Genomic DNA, 18,400 nt, shown 5'->3' on the forward strand with positions numbered 1-18,400 from the left:
ATTGTTGTTGAAGTGCTAGGGAGAAATATTGAAAAGCTAAGATGCGACAGTGCTCTAACAGGTTCTAAAGATGCTTCATCCATAAACCCTACCACCCATCAATAATTTGTTGATGATACCATCATCTTTGGTGAAGCTTTTTTCTCAGAGGCAAAGCAATGGAAAAATACCTTGGACATATATGCTATCATCTCAGGACAACATATAAAATTTGTCAAGATAAAACTATTTTTTTTAAATGTCAAACTCACCCTCCAATCCAAAATATCCTCCATTCTTGGTTTCCAAATTTCCACCCTCCCAAACTCTTATCTTGGGTTTCCCCTTGTCTCCAAACGTCCTAATCTAAATTTCTAGAATGGCTTGCCTGAGAGATTTCAAAAGAAGTTAGCTGGGTGGAAAGGGAAACTTCTCAGCTTGGTAGGCAAGACACAACTTGTTAAATCTTGCCTTCAAAATATGCCCATTTATTACCTCTCTTTGTTCAAGATACTTGGGGTGGTTGCTGAAAAAATTGAAAGGATCCAAAGGATGTTCCCATGGTCAGGTATGGAAGAAAAAAGAAAACTTTCCTTGGTCTCCTGGGATAAAGTGTGCAGACTCTAGGATTGTAGCAGATTGGGCATAAGGAAGATTAAAACTTTGAATAAAACTCTTATTGATAAAATTGGTTGGCAATTAACTGAGGAACAAAAAGACTGGACTAAAATTTTGAAAGCCAAATACTTCCCGAGTAACAATGGGGGAAAATTCATCAATCGAGAGGAGCTACCCACGGGTTCCACCATTTGGAATAGTGTAGCTAAAACTAGACATAACATCAAAAGAAATGGTAAGATGACCATAGGAAATGGAAGAAAGAGTGACTTCTAGAAAGACACTTGGATGCTTTGATTGTCTCTGGATTCCCTCCCACAATTAAAGAATATCAAGAAGTTCCTAAGTTGTCATTGGGGGGGGGAAGGTGCATGATTTTATAACTTGGAATAGGGGAGATGCCCCCTGAATTGATTATCTTCCTCTGGATGAGAAGTTCAAACCACCACTAGAAGGCTAATCTTGAAGGAAGTAGCTAACATCACTGCCATGCTTCCTAATTGTTCTCTCTACACTCCTCGTAAGGAGGATGAATGGATATGGAAAAGGAATGCTTCAGGGATTTTCACTGTTAAGTCTGCCTACCACTTGTTGGAGGAAAATAATGACATAGATTTAATATGGAAGGCAATCTGGATCAAGGGCCTAATCGCAAAAACTAACTGTATTTGGTGGGAAACTGCTCATGATCAAATTTTGACTATTGACAACCTAAAAAAAGGGGGGTTTTCTCTGGTCAATAGATGTGAACTCTGTTATATGGACTTAGAAAGCATTGAACACATTTTTTTACATTGTAGCTTTGCTCGGGACATATGGGAGGAAATGTGGAAGAAGCTCAACATAAATTGGGTGCAACTTAATTCTTTCAAATTATTCCTTGAAGTGTGGCAGTTATCCCCTTACTCTCACCCGACTTCCAAGAGTATCTGGCATCAAACTCCCCCCTTTCTTGCTTGGAACATCTGGAAAGAAAGGAACAACATGATATTTAGAGAAGAGAAGAGAAGCAACCAAATCCTAGCCACCATCATTATACAATAGATTAAGGAAAATATTAATGCGAAATATAATTGTTTCTCCAAAATCCTACCCTCTTTTGGATCTCCAACTATAACGCATTTGGGGAATTGCACACAATTTTTTAATGTTAATTGGCAAAAATGATCCTGAGAAATTCCTATTTATGGCAACCTCCTGAAATGGGATGGATTAAGTGTAACTTTGATGGTTATTCTAAAGGCAATCCTGGGATCTCAGGGGTAGGGGGCTTAATTTGTGATCATAAAGGCTTCTTGTTAGTTGGGTTTGGCTCAGGTCTGGAGACAACTACTAACAATAAGGTGGAAGCTTGGCTAGTCTGGATGGGTCTTTAGAGGCTATATGATATCACTAGAAGAAATGTAATTTTGGAAGGAGATTCCAAACTTATTATTGACTGCCTTAATAATGTCATCTATCCTCCGTGGGAGATTAGAAAGATACTTGGTAAATGTAAATGGTTGATGGAATTGTTTGAAGACATGAAAATACAGTATGTCTACAAAGAAGGCAATAGGTAGGCTGGCCTCATAGCCAATCAAAGTCTTCATATGCCAGACTGGTAGGTCTTAAAGTTTGAGAACTACTCTAGAGAGCTGAAGGAAATCCTTGCGCAAGAAAGAGGAATCATAAAAAAGAAGGCATGAAGTGGGACCAATGAGTTGTTGGAATGAGATCTTTTATTTGTTTTATGCCCACACTCTTAAATTTTTTGAATTGTCTGAGGGGCCCACACAGGTGGAGAGCTTACAAAGTGATGACTCAGCGCCTAGTTGACAAGGGTCTCATCTACAGCTGGATGGCCTATGTGGCTAACAACCTAGGTAGGAATACTGTCAATAAAAGCATGATGGTGATGGATGATGACTATGCTTGGATTTGGGAAGATAAGGTATTAATTAGAAGAGCTATGAAAAGGACTAATTTTTTCTTTTCCACATGAACACGAAAAAAGAGTGATTTTTACATTGCCTTTATGGGAAATGATTACCCTGCGTGTCGTACATGTGAGAAACATCATTTGATTGATATTGGGAAATATATTTATAAATCCATCCCTTCCAAAAGAAGCTAGAGTTCTTGATTTTGATGCCTCCTACTTGGTCACTTTCATAGAGTCTTGTATAGTTCTTCTTTTTCCTGTATCAAGATGGGGGGCCCTTTGAAATATACTGAACCAAGTAACTATATGGAATTGAGAGATAATAGAGAGTTATGGGAGCTCTTTCAAATGGTGGGTTTCGCTCCTTTTTTTTTCTGGCAATGAAAGGCTACAATAAGGAGCTCTCAGTCAGGGTTTGCAATTCTTGGTAGAATGGTGTGGTTACAGTTGGAAGAATCATCTTTACTGTGTCTCCAGAGTATATTACGGAGGTAACGGGCTTATAGAATGAAGGCGAGAAAGTTGAGAATAAGAGCATAGGAGATTACAAAGGCTATATGAAGCAATTATTCAAGAAAGGTGAAAAAATGGTTCCATTTCAAAATGGGTATGATCATTTGGCCCTTCCCAAGCCTTTCCCTTTGATCATTTATCATGTTATGAAATATTTTACCTTAGAGGGTCGTTATCCTACTATCCATGGCTACCATTTCCTCATTTTGAACCACATTAGAGACCATGTTAAAATCAATATGTCATTCTTTTTGTTTTCATCCCTTAGTGTCTGTATTCAAAATGGGGTGAACCCGCCTTTACATTAGGGTTTAATTTACATAATGTACAAATATGCAGTTGACTATGCCCCCACCATGAGTTGTGTTGTGTCGGCCTCTGGCAGTGAGGGAAGAAACAAGAAAACCCCCAAAAAAACCCCAATTTAACCCTTGAGAAACCTAAGGATGAGCCTAACCCCTCTTTTCTAGTTAAAAACATGGAAAAAATCCCTATTGTGACCTTGGAAAGGAATTCGCTTGAGCTGGCCTTGCTGGGCCTAACCCCGTACAAGAGAAAATTGTAATGCCAAGAAACACCCCGAGAAAAGAAAAGAGGTCTGGTTGTGAGTTGACAAGAAAGAGGTTTACAATCGACTTGGAGATACAAAATCCTGAAGATAAAGGAGAGAAGGGAATGAAGCAAAAAAAAATTGAGAGAAACTCGGGGGAAAGAAGGTTTTCTAGGCTTAGAGCTAAAGAGAGGAAAAAGTCGATCAAGAGTGAAGAGAACAGGATTATTTCTAGCCTTAATGAAATTTATGATCTCGATGAGGAGGAAGACTCAAAGGGCAATTTTGCGGACAAAGATTCCCAGGTGGAGGAAGAGGATCTGACTGAAAGCCCCAAGGAGGACCCGAAAGAAGAAGAGGAATGAGAAGAAGAGAACATCAAGCTAGAAAGCGAGCATGAGTCTCCTATCAAAACCATCAACAACCTTGACACCTCTGAGGATGAAGAAATGGTGTCATGTTCACCTATGAGGCCGACCTAGGAGACTAACAACAACTTGGAGGAGGAATTGAATGAAATGAAGGAAAAAGTGGCCATGCTAGAGAAAAACTATGAGGAACAAGACAGGAAGGTGAAACATTTGTGCGATTCTTTCAATGCCCTTTGAACTATCATGGATGGGGTAATGAAGAATATTGTCCTCGACATGGTTTCTGGTCAAAGCTGGCTGAAGAAAATTAGGAAGAAAAAGGCCAAGAAGGATGAATGGGTGATGACTGAGGAGGAGGAAGAAGGTCAGCAGGAGATTTGGATGTAGAATTTAGGCAAACTTGGGCGGGACTGGAACTTGATCAAAGAGTAATGGTCTGTTTGTGTCCTCTATTTTTTTCCTTTTTGTTATGTTTTACAATTGGTGGCAATTTGAGGCCTACGTGCCCACTTTGAAAAACTTAATGTTAATTAAGTATGCTAAGACTGGTTTATTAAAGGCTGCTAAGGATAATGTTGGTAACAAAATTAGTAGGTTGGTTTATGGCAATTGCTACTATGATACTTCTGTTATTAGTAACAGGAATGATACTAGTATCCATAGAAATAGTTTCGGGGGCATGAAAATTTTTTATCATTTTTTATTAGAACTGGTTTATTACTCCTAGCTTTCCTATAATTAGCGTATGGTTATTGATGTAATGTCATTTCTGTATTTTTGGTCAAGGCACCCTAGCACCCCAAGGGGCCCGAACAGGTGGCACAAACTCGATCTTCGTGATGACATCATCATCCCTAAACCAGTGAAACCATTAAAAATTCAAAAGAGATTCAGTGGAAGGTCAACTCACCTCGTCGAGTGGTCGGCTGACGAGTATAGACTAGCACAAGATCTCCATCCTTGTAGGTTGGTTAGGTTGGCATCAAGCCATTATGACTAATATGTGGGCTCCTTTGTAGTGAATAGTGCCAAAGAGTCAAAAAGTGACAAATGAAGGTGTCACTTTCATATTTATGCATTATGAACATTTTCACTTTATGTTTTTAAGTTAAAACCCTAATTGCTGTACTTTTTCTTCAATCTATCATATCTTGAGCTAGGAAGCTCTGGTTCTCACACCGTCGGTGGTATTGCAATCATGAGTTCTTCCTCTCACTTCACATTAGTTCCATAACATGCTTGGATGAGTAATCAATCCTTGTTGCGAACTTGCTTCGTCAAAATCTTTATCACAATTCGCTGTGGTAAACATGATACCTTGTTTCACCTCACTAATAAACAAGCTGAAATAGGGGAGGCATATAGCTACCCATGAATTCCATAACCTTCCTTAGTAAGCATTAGGTGATTTTGTGATCTAACATGTGGTTTTGTAGGGTGTGGTTCCTAACTATGTACTGCAGATACCATTGGGGGCTTCATTCGATAGCTTATGGCTATATCCTTTTTCAAAAGATGTTTACTTTTCTATACTTTAGCTTGCACATGCATGTAGAGTCATATGACCACTAAAGTGGGGGCTAAATGTAGTGTCATAAATTCTACACCCTTGGTAGGGTGGTACAATTTCACACTTAAGTTAGCACTCGCTTTAGTGTGTCTTGCATCTTGCAGTTATAATTCCCCTTTAATCATTTAATTAATTAATTAAATTAAATCTAAAGTCATGTTTCATCACTTTACATGTTATAAAGTTGGACCCTTTACCCTAAGCATGCCCCTTTTCATCTTATTCCTTCAATGAATCATTTTCCCTAATCATGTCTTATTTTGACCATTTAGGCGTGATTTCACATATCAAAACTGTTGGCCATTTGAAGGAATTGATTATGTGTTGCATTGATGCTTTTTCATTGATGTCAACACTAGCAGTTTTGGATGCTTTACTGGCACCATTCTGTTCCCGGTAGGATGAGTGGTTTTTTGGTTGGTTTGGATACAACATGATTTGGTATGATTTGGTTATGGATTTGGCTTATACATGATACTCATGTTCATATTCAGTCAGTTGGTTTTGGTCTGGTGATCAGATGCTATCCTATTTGCTTGGAATCTTGGCTTGTGGTACCGACGAGGGTTTCACTGGCAGAGCTTTGATGAATATCTTTTATGATATGCATAAGTGGTGTTGGTGCAGCTTCCAATATGGATTCAGGATGTTGTTGGTGATCATATTCAAGACTTAGTGGATGGAGATCATTACTTTAGCATGTGGACCTATATTTGGTCCCGGTTGATCTAGGTTATGGACCGGCTTAATGTAACGTGTGGATAGTGTTAGGGTTTCAAGAAGATCCGAAGCAAATATGAACTAACAATTATATGTAGATTTAAATACAAAAGATAAAGGAATAAAATAGGACACAGATAACACAGAGATTTAACGTGGTTCACCCAGAATGGGTTACGTCCACCATACATAGCCATCCAATCTTTCTTATTATCCAGCAAAAATTACATCAACATTACAATGCCTTAAGCATCCCAGCCGCTTATAACATGTATTTTTAGGGAAACAAACAAAGTCATCCTTTTTAGGGTTTTATTAGAATGCCGGTTTTCATCAACAAAAAATGGCAATTTTTTTTTTGATCAGTCGCCACATTTCAACAATCTCCCACTTGGAGACTAATCAGGCTCCACACCAAACAATCTCCCACTTGGAGACTAATACTACATGACACCACTATACATGTAACATCCACTGGATAAAACACTAGGACTCAACTGGTATAAATTCCATAATTATCAATCAAGAAGACCAACAGAAACTGATGAATAAATCAGCTTCTCTTGTGGAACTACCTTTGTGAACATATCGACAGGATTCTCACTTGTGTGAATCTTCTCAAGCTGTAACTGACCCTCCTCCAAAATAGTCTGGATGAAGTGGTACCTGAGCTGAATGTGCTTTGTCCTTGAATGAAAAGTAGAGTTCTTCACAAGATGAATGACACTCTGGCTATTAGTATACAATGGGCGATCCTCCCGTGTCTGACCCAATTCCTCCAAAAAATATTGTAATCAAATCATCTCCTTGTCAGCTTCTATAGCAGCAACATACTCAGCTTCAGTGGTTGAAAGTGCAACAAATTTTTGCAGCCTAGAAATCCAACTAACTGTAGTTCCCCCTATAGTAAAAACATACCCTGTAGTGCTCCTCCATGAATCAATATCCCCTTCCAGATTAGAGTCAACAAATCCACTCAGAGCAACATTAGATCCTTTGAAACATAATGCCTTCATAGCGGTTCCTTTCAAATATCGAAGGATCCATTTCACAGCATTCCAATGTTCCATACCTGGATTACTCATAAACCTGCTCACAACTCCCACTGCATGTGCAATATCTAGCCTTGTGCATACCATTGCATACATCAAACTGCCAATAGCTGATGAATATGTGATGTTAGACATTTTCTTTACCTCTTCCTATGCCTTTTGGCACATCTCCTTAGTCAATTTGAAATGACTAGCCAAAGGTGTACTAACCGCTTTTGCATCCTGCATGTTAAATCTTTTCAACACCTTCTTTATATACTCACTTTGAGACAAATTCAAGGTTCTATTTTTTCTATCCCATGTAATCCTCATACCCAGAATATGCTTAGCTACACCCAAATCCTTCATAGCCAATGACCTAGCTAATTTATGTTTAAGATCATTTATGTGTTCCATGTTAGACCCAACAACAAGCATGTCATCAACATAAAGCAATAGGATAATATAACTGCCATTATCCAATCTCTTAAAATATACACAATGATCAAAATGACATCTATGGTAACCGTGTTCAGCCATGAAGCTATCAAATTTTAAATACCATTGTCGGGGTGCTTGCTTTAGGCCATACAAACTTTTCTTCAACCTTCACACCAAGTTCTCCTTACCTTTGACCTCATATCCCTATGGTTGCAACATGTAAATTTCCTCCTCCAAATCTCCATGGAGAAAAGCTATTTTCACATCTAATTGTTCAAGATGTAAATCATCTACAACCACAAGACTAAGTACAGTTCTAATTGAAGTCAACTTAGTCCCTTTACCTGTAGAAAAAGGAGCCTTGCCTAACAAATGGGTTTATCGACTGAAGGAGGAGGAAGGAGGTCAGAAAAGATATAAGGCCAGACTTGTGGTAAAAGGTTTTGCACAGAAAAAGGGTATAGATTATGATGAAATATTTTCTCCAGTTTATTTTTCATCAAGGAGTCCATCTCCTCTTTCATGCCTAGCTCCCACTGTTGTTTGACATCCACCTGCATTGCTTCTTCATATTCTTTTGGTTCACCAGAATTAGTTAATAATATAGAATACAAAGAAGGAGAAAATATTTCAGGGGGTCTGCTTGACTTCGTAGAACGTCTAACACTTGTAGGAGTTTGTGGGACATTCTGTTGTTGCTGAGCATCAGGTACTTGTGGCATTTCATTTTCAGGAATCTCATCCAACACCACATATTCTTGCTTGTCCTGTTCATGCTTCTTTTCCTGCATCTGTTCTTTATACATAACCTTCTCATTGAATATAACATCTCTACTTCTAGTTATTTTCTTATTTTCAAAATCCCATAATCGATAGCCATATTCATCTATCCCATATCCAATGAAGGTACATTTCTGAGATTTAGCATCAAGCTTGGTTCTGTTTTCTTTATCAACATGAACAAAAGATTCACAACCAAAGGTTTTTCAGAAAATAATAATTTAACTTTTTACCAGTCCATGCCTCCTCTAGAATACCACCATTCAAAGGGTTTGAAGGTCCTCTATTTATCAAATAGACAGCAGTATGTACAACATCTACCCAAAAATGTAAGGGCAATCCAGCATGCAATCTCATGCTCCTCGCAGGTTCCATGATAGTTCTATTCATTCTCTTTGACACACCATTTTTCTGTGGAGTTCCTGGAACTATCTTCTTCTTTCTAATCCCATTTAAGGAGAAGTAATCTTCAAATGCCTTGCTGCAATACTCATCTCCACGATCTGAGACACTTCAACCTTTTTCCTATCTCATTCTCAACCAAAGATTTCCATTTCTTAAAAGTTTCAAAAACATCTGATTTTTGTTTTAGGAAATATACCCATGTTTTTCTGGTTGAGTCATCAATAAAAATAACATAATAACAAGAGCCACCAAGAGATGATACCTGAGCCAGTCCCCATACATCTGAATGCACAAGCTCTAACTTCTCACTCTTCTTCTCTTTCCCAACCTTGAGAAATCTGACTCTTTTCTGTTTGCCATAAACACAGTTTTCACAGAACTCTAAATCAATCTTCTTTAGTCCTAGAAATAGATTTTTGGAGTGAAGTATTTTCATCCCTTTCTCACTCATGTGCCCAAGCCTATGGTGCCACATTATAGAATCTGTTCTTGCAACATCTATTGTTGTTGTCCCTGCAGTAACTTTATCTGTAGTAGCTAAGGTAGAGTAAGTGTTACCAGTACACAGATATAATGTGCCTACCTTCGCACCTTTAGCTACTACTAATGATCCTTTACTGACCTTCTAGATACTGTCTGAGAAGGTAACTATGCAACCTTCACTAACTAGTTGCCCTGCAGAAATTAAATTTCTTCTTAAGTTAGGAACATTTCTTACCTCCTACAGAAACTAGTCATTACCATTCTACAACTTGATCTTTATCTTTCCTTTTCCAACAATTTGATAGGGCTCATCATCACCCAAATATACTTGTCCAAAATCACCTTGAACATAATCTAGAAAATATTTTCTAAGGGGTGTAGCATGAAATGAAGCCCCAAAATCTATTACCCAGGAATCATTAACATTATCTAAACATAAGATTAAAGCATCTTGTAAAGTATTACTTGCAATATTAGCTTCCTTACTGTCATTTTCATTTTTGTCTCCTTCTTTGTTTTTTCGAAACCAACAGTCTTTCTTTAGATGACATGACTTTCCGCAGTATCGACAATCTTTCTTTCCTCTAGATTGAGAGCATCCTTTCTTTGACTTCCCTCGTGACTTCTCATTCCAAGGGCCTTTTCCTCTTTCCTTTGATCTTCCTCTGTTCTCCACATTCAAAACACTACTCGATGATGTTGGAGTCTCACCTGTGCTTTTCCTTTGCATTTCCTCACTTAGGATAACACCAACAATATCATCAAATACCAAAGTATTTTTTCTAGAGACAGAGTTACTTACAGCCATAACCAAGCTATTCCAGCTATATGGCAAAGAACATAAAATCAAGAGAGCCCTAACCTCTTCTGCAAAAGTAATTTTTACTGAAGACAATTGAATGGTAATTGTATTAAATTCATTTAAGTGCTCCGCTACAGATCCTACCTCACTCATTTTCAAATTAAACAAACGCTTCATAAGAAATACATTATTTGAAGCCGAGGGTTTCTCATACATCTTAGCCAATGTCGCCATCAAATCTATAGTCGTTTTTGCTTCTGTTATATTGAAAGCTATAGATGGTTCAAGGCACAATCGAATTGGATCCCAATGCCTTTCTATCTAAAATGTCCCATTCTTCATCTGACATTGTGGTTGCTTTCTTTGCCTTTCCTTCTAATGGCTGCCACAAATCCTTTTGATATAGGTAATCCTCCATCTGCATTTTCCATAACTGATAATTCTGGTTGTTAAACTTTTCGACCTTGAATTTGGAATCCTCCATTGCTCCCACTCAAATCTGCAAGTCCTGCCAATTTACAAAAAACCTCACTCTGATACCAATTGTTAGGGTTTCAAGCAGATCCGAAGCAAATATGAACTAACAATTATATGCAGATTTAAATACAAAAGATAAAGGAATAAAATAGGACACAGATAACACAAAGATTTAACGTGGTTCACCCAGAATGGGTTACGTCCACCATATACAGCCATCCAATCTTTCTTATTATCCAGCAAAAAGTACATCAATATTACAATGCCTTAAGCATCCTAGCTACTTATAACATGTGTTTTTAGGGCAACAAACAAAGTCGACCTTTTTAAGGTTTTATTACAATGTCGATTTTCATAAAAAAAAGGGAAATTTTTTTTTTCTCGGGGGCTATCGCCCCCAAACCCCCGCCCAAGGCCCAGCCCAGCCTCAGACCCCGACAAGGATACGTGTTGAGTGTACAGTACTTTTCTGATCAGTCACCACATTTCAATAGATAGGACCTCTCGATGTGTTTCCGGGATGTCTTATGGGTTGAATATTGTGTGTTTGGTCTAAGGCCGACATCTTTTGTAATTATGTAATTGGTTTATTGTCTGGTGGCCGACCTGATTGTTTATAGTCAAGGGTTTGTATATATATGATGCAAGATCTCATTGTAGATCATCATGGTTATGGTCAAGGGATTTGGAAATGGATATGTAATGTGCGAATAATGTAATATCATTTAGGCAGAGGATTTGGTCGATCATTGGAGATCGAATTGGGTTTATTTAAGAGGATTTAGTCCTGTGGTATTGAGCTTAACTAGAACTATACTCAAGCATAGGAGATGCTATCTTTGCAGTTCATTCATTCTTCCGGATTATAGTCTTGATTTCTATGTAGTCAGTGTGACTCCTTTTGGATGAGCAGTGCGCTCTAGGTTGTTGGTCTTCCTGCAAGTGCAGGCCCCTCAATTGTAATTCACATACTTACTGTAGAAGTATTATCTGACTATGGGTAGGCTTCCTACCGTGGTTTTTTCCTTTGCTGGGTTTTCCACGTATAAATCTTGGTGTCATGTGGATGGTATTTGTTCTCTGATTATTGTTTATGCCTAATTGATTTAACTGCTATTTTGGTATTTGGTTTAAGAATTTCAGTATTAATGTTTTGGGTTCCAATATTAAAGTTTTAATTGCTAAATGTTTTGGTAATTTGTGACAATTGATTCACCCCCCCTCTCAGTTGTCTTCCAGTTATATGAATTGTCTAACAAAAACATCTCGAAATCAGCTATAACTTTGGGATGCACTCTAATATCATCATATCTAACGGCCCCGAAAATTTGGTGAAAAGTTATTTGGATTGTGGCGAGAATGCACATGGTCCTTGACTTTTTCCCCAAAATTTCATGAGCATATTCCTATGATATAATAATGCTTAACCGCAAAATATTGGTGGGAAATTCAAACCCTAGGTCAGCCTAAACATGAAATTAAGATCTAGGGTTTAATACTTAAGAGCTCTCTTTCTTCATTTGAAGGGATCTTCTTCTAAGAATCTAAGAGTGGGTTTTTGGAGCATAAGAGTGTTCTTTGCAGTGAAAGAGTAGAACTTTAAAGTCTTCAACAACATTCAACATTCATCCACCAAACACTCATCAAGCAACAGTTTATCAATTGGAGGCTTTTGAAGAGGTAGAAGAATAATAGGAGATCACTGACTGATGATTGGCTTGTGCCTCTCCCTTGGGGTTGGGTATGGTTTCATGTTTTTTCATGTCTTTATATAAGATTCATTTTGATTCATATTGTGGATTTAGAGAATTTACTTTGTCAATCATAAGCAATTAAGGTTTACACTTTAGGGTTGCTTTAGATTATTTGCTTTCATTTTAGGATCTTGCATGTACACAAGGTTGTTGCACACACATTTTTAGTACATTATTGACTATTTGTGGAGGTGTAAATCACCAACATAGGGGTTTGACTAAGGAAAAACTCTATATAGCCACCCCAAACCCTATTTTTTTTAGCTTTAGGTACAATTTCAGATCCAAGCGTTGCTGGAAGTTTTGGGATCAGAAGAGCACACAAAGACAGTTTTTGGTTGCAGATCTCAACATAAACCCTAACGACAAGGGCGTAGCACCTTGGTCCTACCTAGGATAGTGGCGTGATGCCATGGTCCCCCCTTTATCAGCAGGATTTGGCAGAACAATGTCTTGCAAGCTTCAGAACGCATCATGTTAGTTGCAGCTCTAGACATGTAGAATCAGGACAGTGGTGTGGCACCCTGATCTCAGACATTTGTGCTCAGATTTCAGACATAGGTGCACCTCTGATTTTTCCTTCTGATCTATACTTTTCAATAGTATATTAGTTGTCCTTTGATCTGCATTCTCAGATTAGGGTTTGTTTGCTTAGTTGTATTTTAGGTTAGATTGCATTTTTGCATCATTCCTCTCTCTCATTTACAGCAAAGGAATAGAAAACCTAAGTGATGATCCTCGACTCTCTCTTCCACACAAGAAGTAGCCCAAAGTGTGTCACCTCCCTAGGCTCTTTCATACTCCATGAGTGTGTATGAGAGTGGGATTAGGGTTTCCATACATATTCTCACTTTTCCCCCTACACATCTTTGGTAAAGTGGAAAATTGGATCTTAGTCACTCCCCACCTACGAGAGAGAAAGGAAGTCACTAGAATTATTTTCACTTGGAGGAACTCTACATTCAAAAGAGGGGCTTGAATCCACTAGATCCAAATCTGAGGAAAACAAGGATGTGAATTCCAAGTGGATTGCAAGGGTTTAAGTGTGATTTACCCTCTTTTGTAAATGAGAAAGTTGACTTGTTGACTATGTGGAAAAGAGAGAAGAAATGAGTGAAATGAGGAGCTACCAGGTCGGGGTCGTGTTGTAACTTTGGATCTGAGATAATTAGACTAATACATATCTATCTTGCAAATTTGGAGAAAATTTGTTAGGACCGTGTCGGGAATGTACATGGTCGTCCAAAAAATCCGTGAAATGAAAAATGGTTCTTCTATCTCTGCAAATGAAATCCAAACCTACAATTATAGCCATGCACCTGCAACCTAAACACAGAAAGAGAGGAAAAGGGGGTTATGGATAGGGGTTTGCCTCAGTCAAACCCCGGGTGAGGAATCAACCTTGAAAGAAAGTAATTGAAAATACTTGAATGTAAACAATGGAAATGTATACCTTGTAGATTTGCAACTTGTTGATGATGATTGCTTTGCTTTTTGAATGTAATCAAAAGTATCATATGAAATGGCATGTAACATGACAAAACCCTAACACACATACATGCTTGCAAATGAATGTTGTAATGTTGTTCCAATGGATGAGTGAAGAAGACTTGAATGCTTGATGATGACCTTGAAATCCTGTATCTTATCCTTATGCCTATCATTCCCCCTCAAATGAGGGAATTGAATCCCCTTTTATACATGCCTCAAGGATTAATTTTCAACCACCGAATACCGACAAAGAGGAATTACAAACCTCGAAGGCAAATTATGCATAAGAGATCGGGTAGACCTAACTTAGGGCCACCCTAAGGGGTGGGGATAGGGGAACCACACCCCTATCTTGCCCTATTTTGGGGCCCGAAAAGGGTCTAAAGTAGCCACAAGTCTTGAAGGAGGAAGGGTGAAGGTGTAATGCCCCTACCCTAGTCGGACTTGTAAAACCCGTTTGACCTTGATTGACTTCCTAAGTGGCATTCTTGAATGGTAGGTTAACCGTGATGCAATGTGTAGTTTAGATAATATAAATAATTATGCATACTTATTATTATGATCTTGCATCGATTCTTGTGTAAATGTAATTATTTCCTAACTCTTGTGATAAATATTGAGCTAACGCCCTCATTGAATATGTATATGTATATGTATGCTTGTATGAATTCATGGGTGCAGGAGATTGCAGGTACAACACTGCTTAGGACGAGGTTCATCTCCTTTGGGATTTGCAAGGTTGAGTATGCCTCCTTCATCCTTAGAATTTGGATTTGGTGGTCATAAAACTCTCGTCTTGCCTTAGCCATGGTTAGGTGAGCGTCGTGTGTGGTTCATGGGGCTTTCTTTTCATTGGGTTGCGTGTCATGTGATTTGGTGGACTTCCTCGATTTGCATGCCTTGTGCGGGGTAAGTGGAGTTTGTTATCCTAAATATTCAATTCAATTTAATGTATGGATGTACGCATTATTAATGTACAAAATTTAAAATAGGTAGTTTCTTTTATATGAATAATCATTAATTTAAAAAGAGATCGCTTTAATTACAATTGTAGCAAGCTTAAAGCATTTAAATTGAAATAATGTGTTCGTTTACGCATTAAAAGTTGAGAAATTAGAATAAATAGGATTCTTTCATTAGATTAGTCATTTATTTAAAAAGGTCACTTTATTATGTTATAGCGAGTCAATTTAATTGTTGAATTTGATAATAATGAATTTAATGAGTTATGCGTTTTAGAAAGGAAAAATTTAAAGTCATTTGAGAAATAGAAATAAATTTATCATTTTCGCATTTTGGAATAGAAAGGGTTGATTTTATTATTTAAAAGGAAATTATTCCTTTTACTTGCAAAATTGATATAGTATAAAGGATTGATTTTTGAAATTTAAATTAATTTAAATACCTCACCCTTGTTCACAGTTCAAAATATAAATGTAGGCCTAAATTGATATTGAGAGATTAAAATTAGAATTAAATAAGAAATAGAAGCATGTTAATTTTAATTAGAATAAAACAAGTTAGATTTATTGAGTAGTGGAAAATAATGATTTCCATTTTCATGTTTCTTTTATTTTTAAAAAAAAAAAAAATGCTTAAATTCGAAATTGAAAATTAGGGCAAAAAAGAGGTTTCTCATTTAACCTAGTTTTTGAATATTTTTGGGGGGTTCTTTCTTGAGAGCTTTTTGGAAAAAAAAAATGGAGATGGGGAAATTTTGGAAAAATGGGAGATTTGCTTTGAGTTGCAGGTGGGGCTCTTCATCAAAACTCTTCCCGGAATGCGTTTGGAGGTAGGATTCCAATCTACCCTTTTTATTTGTTGTTGGATCAAAAAGATTTTGGTAATTGAATGCTCTCCATGAAATGCTGAAAAAAAGAAATGATAATACCCATGAATGTTTAAAGATTTAGTTTCAGTTTTTTTTTGAATAGCTTGGTTGTTCTTGGATTCAAGGTTTGTCATGGTTTCTTGGACTTTTTGAAAGAAGAAAAAAAAAATCTTCCCCAATCGATTGCTTAAAAAAACAAAAAAAATAAGGAAAATATTTGTGGCTGTGGGAAAAAAAAAAGGGGTATGGGGTTTTTATGTATTTTTTTTATCAGTCCATTTAGTTTCATTCAAAGTTTGTTTTAAAAAAAAAAAAAAGGAGAAAAAGAAAAAAAAAAAACCCGAAACTGGAAACTGTATCAAAAGAATGTATACAAAAAAAATAAAAATAAATAAACAAAAAAAAATACGTATTTGGGGTTAGGGTTTGGTGGGCGAAGGAGTCGAAGCTCGGCTCGCGCTGCCGCCCCCTCCCCCATTTCTCCTCTACTCCCGTGGCCGCAGGGAAATCCCCATAGTGCCGCATGGACCTGCAGCCACTAAGTGGCCTGCAGGGAACCCTACATTCACTATGGCCGCAGGGTAAAACCTGTGACCACAGTGGCCGCAGGGAAACCCTGCGTGCACAATGGCCACAGGGGAATCCCTGTGCCACCGCCGGGCCGCGAGGGAGCTGCGGGATCCCTGCCTCTTTTGTGTTGGAAGGTGGGCCCCGCAGTGCCCCTTCCTTTTATTATTTAATTTAAGTTTTTCATTTTCTTTTAGTTTTAATTCTTTTTATGATATAAAAAAAAATATAATACAATAAAATATACTTTGAGTAATATTTTGTGTTATAAAAATGAGTTGGGATTTTATTTTAGAAAATAATGTTTAAAAAATAAAATAAAAATAAAGGATAAATGCATATATTAAAATACATGCTAATATAGATAACATCTATTTAGCATATCTTATTGATTACATATATAGATTTTTGGGCTTTAATATAGCAAAGACTTTCATTGTATTTTAAAATCGAATGATAGTTGATTATATGATAATGAGTAAATTGAATGGAGGTAATGGGCTTTAATTTTTAAATGTAGGCAATAGAGGCTTAATTTAGCTCGGAAATGATTTTTCCATTTCTTCATTCACTCTTAATGTATTTTGTTCTTGTAGTAAAAAGGGTTGTTTCTTTGTGTCGTTAGAAAAGGGGCTAGATTATTGTTGTAAAACTAACTTGTCATTAGTGTTTATCTAAGGTTTAATTAATCTGTCTAGATGCTTGAGTCAACTTGGGAAAATGTTGTAATCACCTGTTAACGCTAGAGCACGACCTATTATTTTGGTAATCGATGCGTCTGTTATAGTAGCACGTCTTGCTAGGTTGTTTTGGACTTTGACTCTATCATCTGTGTACTCATGTTGGTCATAGCTGGTTACATCCCTAGTCAGAGTATCATCAGTCATTAGTACTTGTAATTGCTTTGAAGTGTTCAGTTGGATCTGCTTCAAAAGGGATCATTATGTAAATTCCGACCGAGGTGTCAGTTGTATATTGGATGTATGCGCCTAAGTGGCAAAGATGTAAAAGACATGTAGTTTATGTATTCCTAATGATATTAAATGCCATAGGGGTCTTGCAGTTGAGCAGACCCGGAGATGTAGCCCTTTAGGGGTGAACTCTGAGATCATATCTGTGTTATGCGATGTTTTAGCTTCCTTTGTTTCATGCTTTAAGTTATCATGTATGGTTCTTATCTTGTAAAGTGTACGATGGGAAATTAACGAATTTAAATCTAAGTGCATAAAATTATTCATCTTGACAAATGTAGTAATCAGGTTCATAACAGATTGTAATTAGGATTAAGGGAAAAGTATTTGGATAATGTTAATTAAAAGTAGTAATGGTGGGAAGAAACTTGCTGGGTTACATCATTGGAATTAACTTGTTATTAAGCATGTAAATTGAACGAATGTGTATGGGAAACAAAGTTAGAATTAATGTTATAATTTCTAAGTTGAAATTTAAAGGATGAACCTCATATGGGTATTACCTTTTTATCTTAGTAAATGAATATCGTCATGTTAGTTATATGTCACTACTGGATGAATTTATTTAGTTATTCACATTTTAATCTTAACAATTAATCCTTACCAGATCAATTTTATAATTGGGTGAACTCAACTAGCTATCCATATTATAACCCTAATAAATGAATTTCTTTATAATTAGCTAAAATTGAACTGAAAGGGGAGGATTCATTTAGTTGTTTACATCTTAATCTTAGTAAATGTATATTTTCATATTAACTTTATTTGATTAAAAAGAGTGAAATGCAATAAGATAATTATATTTTAATCCTAATGGAAGAACGTCACTATGAACTTATATTTTAAATCCTGAAATGATGAATTTCGTCTTGCTAACTATATTTTAATTTAAAGGATGAACTCATGTGTCCTAATACATATCCACCTTAATGAATTGAGTCCATCTATTAGCATTATTAAAACTTCAATGAATGAACTCTATGGCTACTCACATTTTATCCTCCATAAAAGAACTACGACTCATTAGTTGGCTATGCATGAAATCAAATGAAGGGACCACACTCCATTAATTGTAGTTTAATCCTTAATAAATGTATCTCATCTTATTAACCATACTTTTAA

This window comes from Cryptomeria japonica, chromosome 1, assembly GCF_030272615.1.
Source record: "Cryptomeria japonica chromosome 1, Sugi_1.0, whole genome shotgun sequence".
NCBI lineage: Eukaryota > Viridiplantae > Streptophyta > Pinopsida > Cupressales > Cupressaceae > Cryptomeria > Cryptomeria japonica.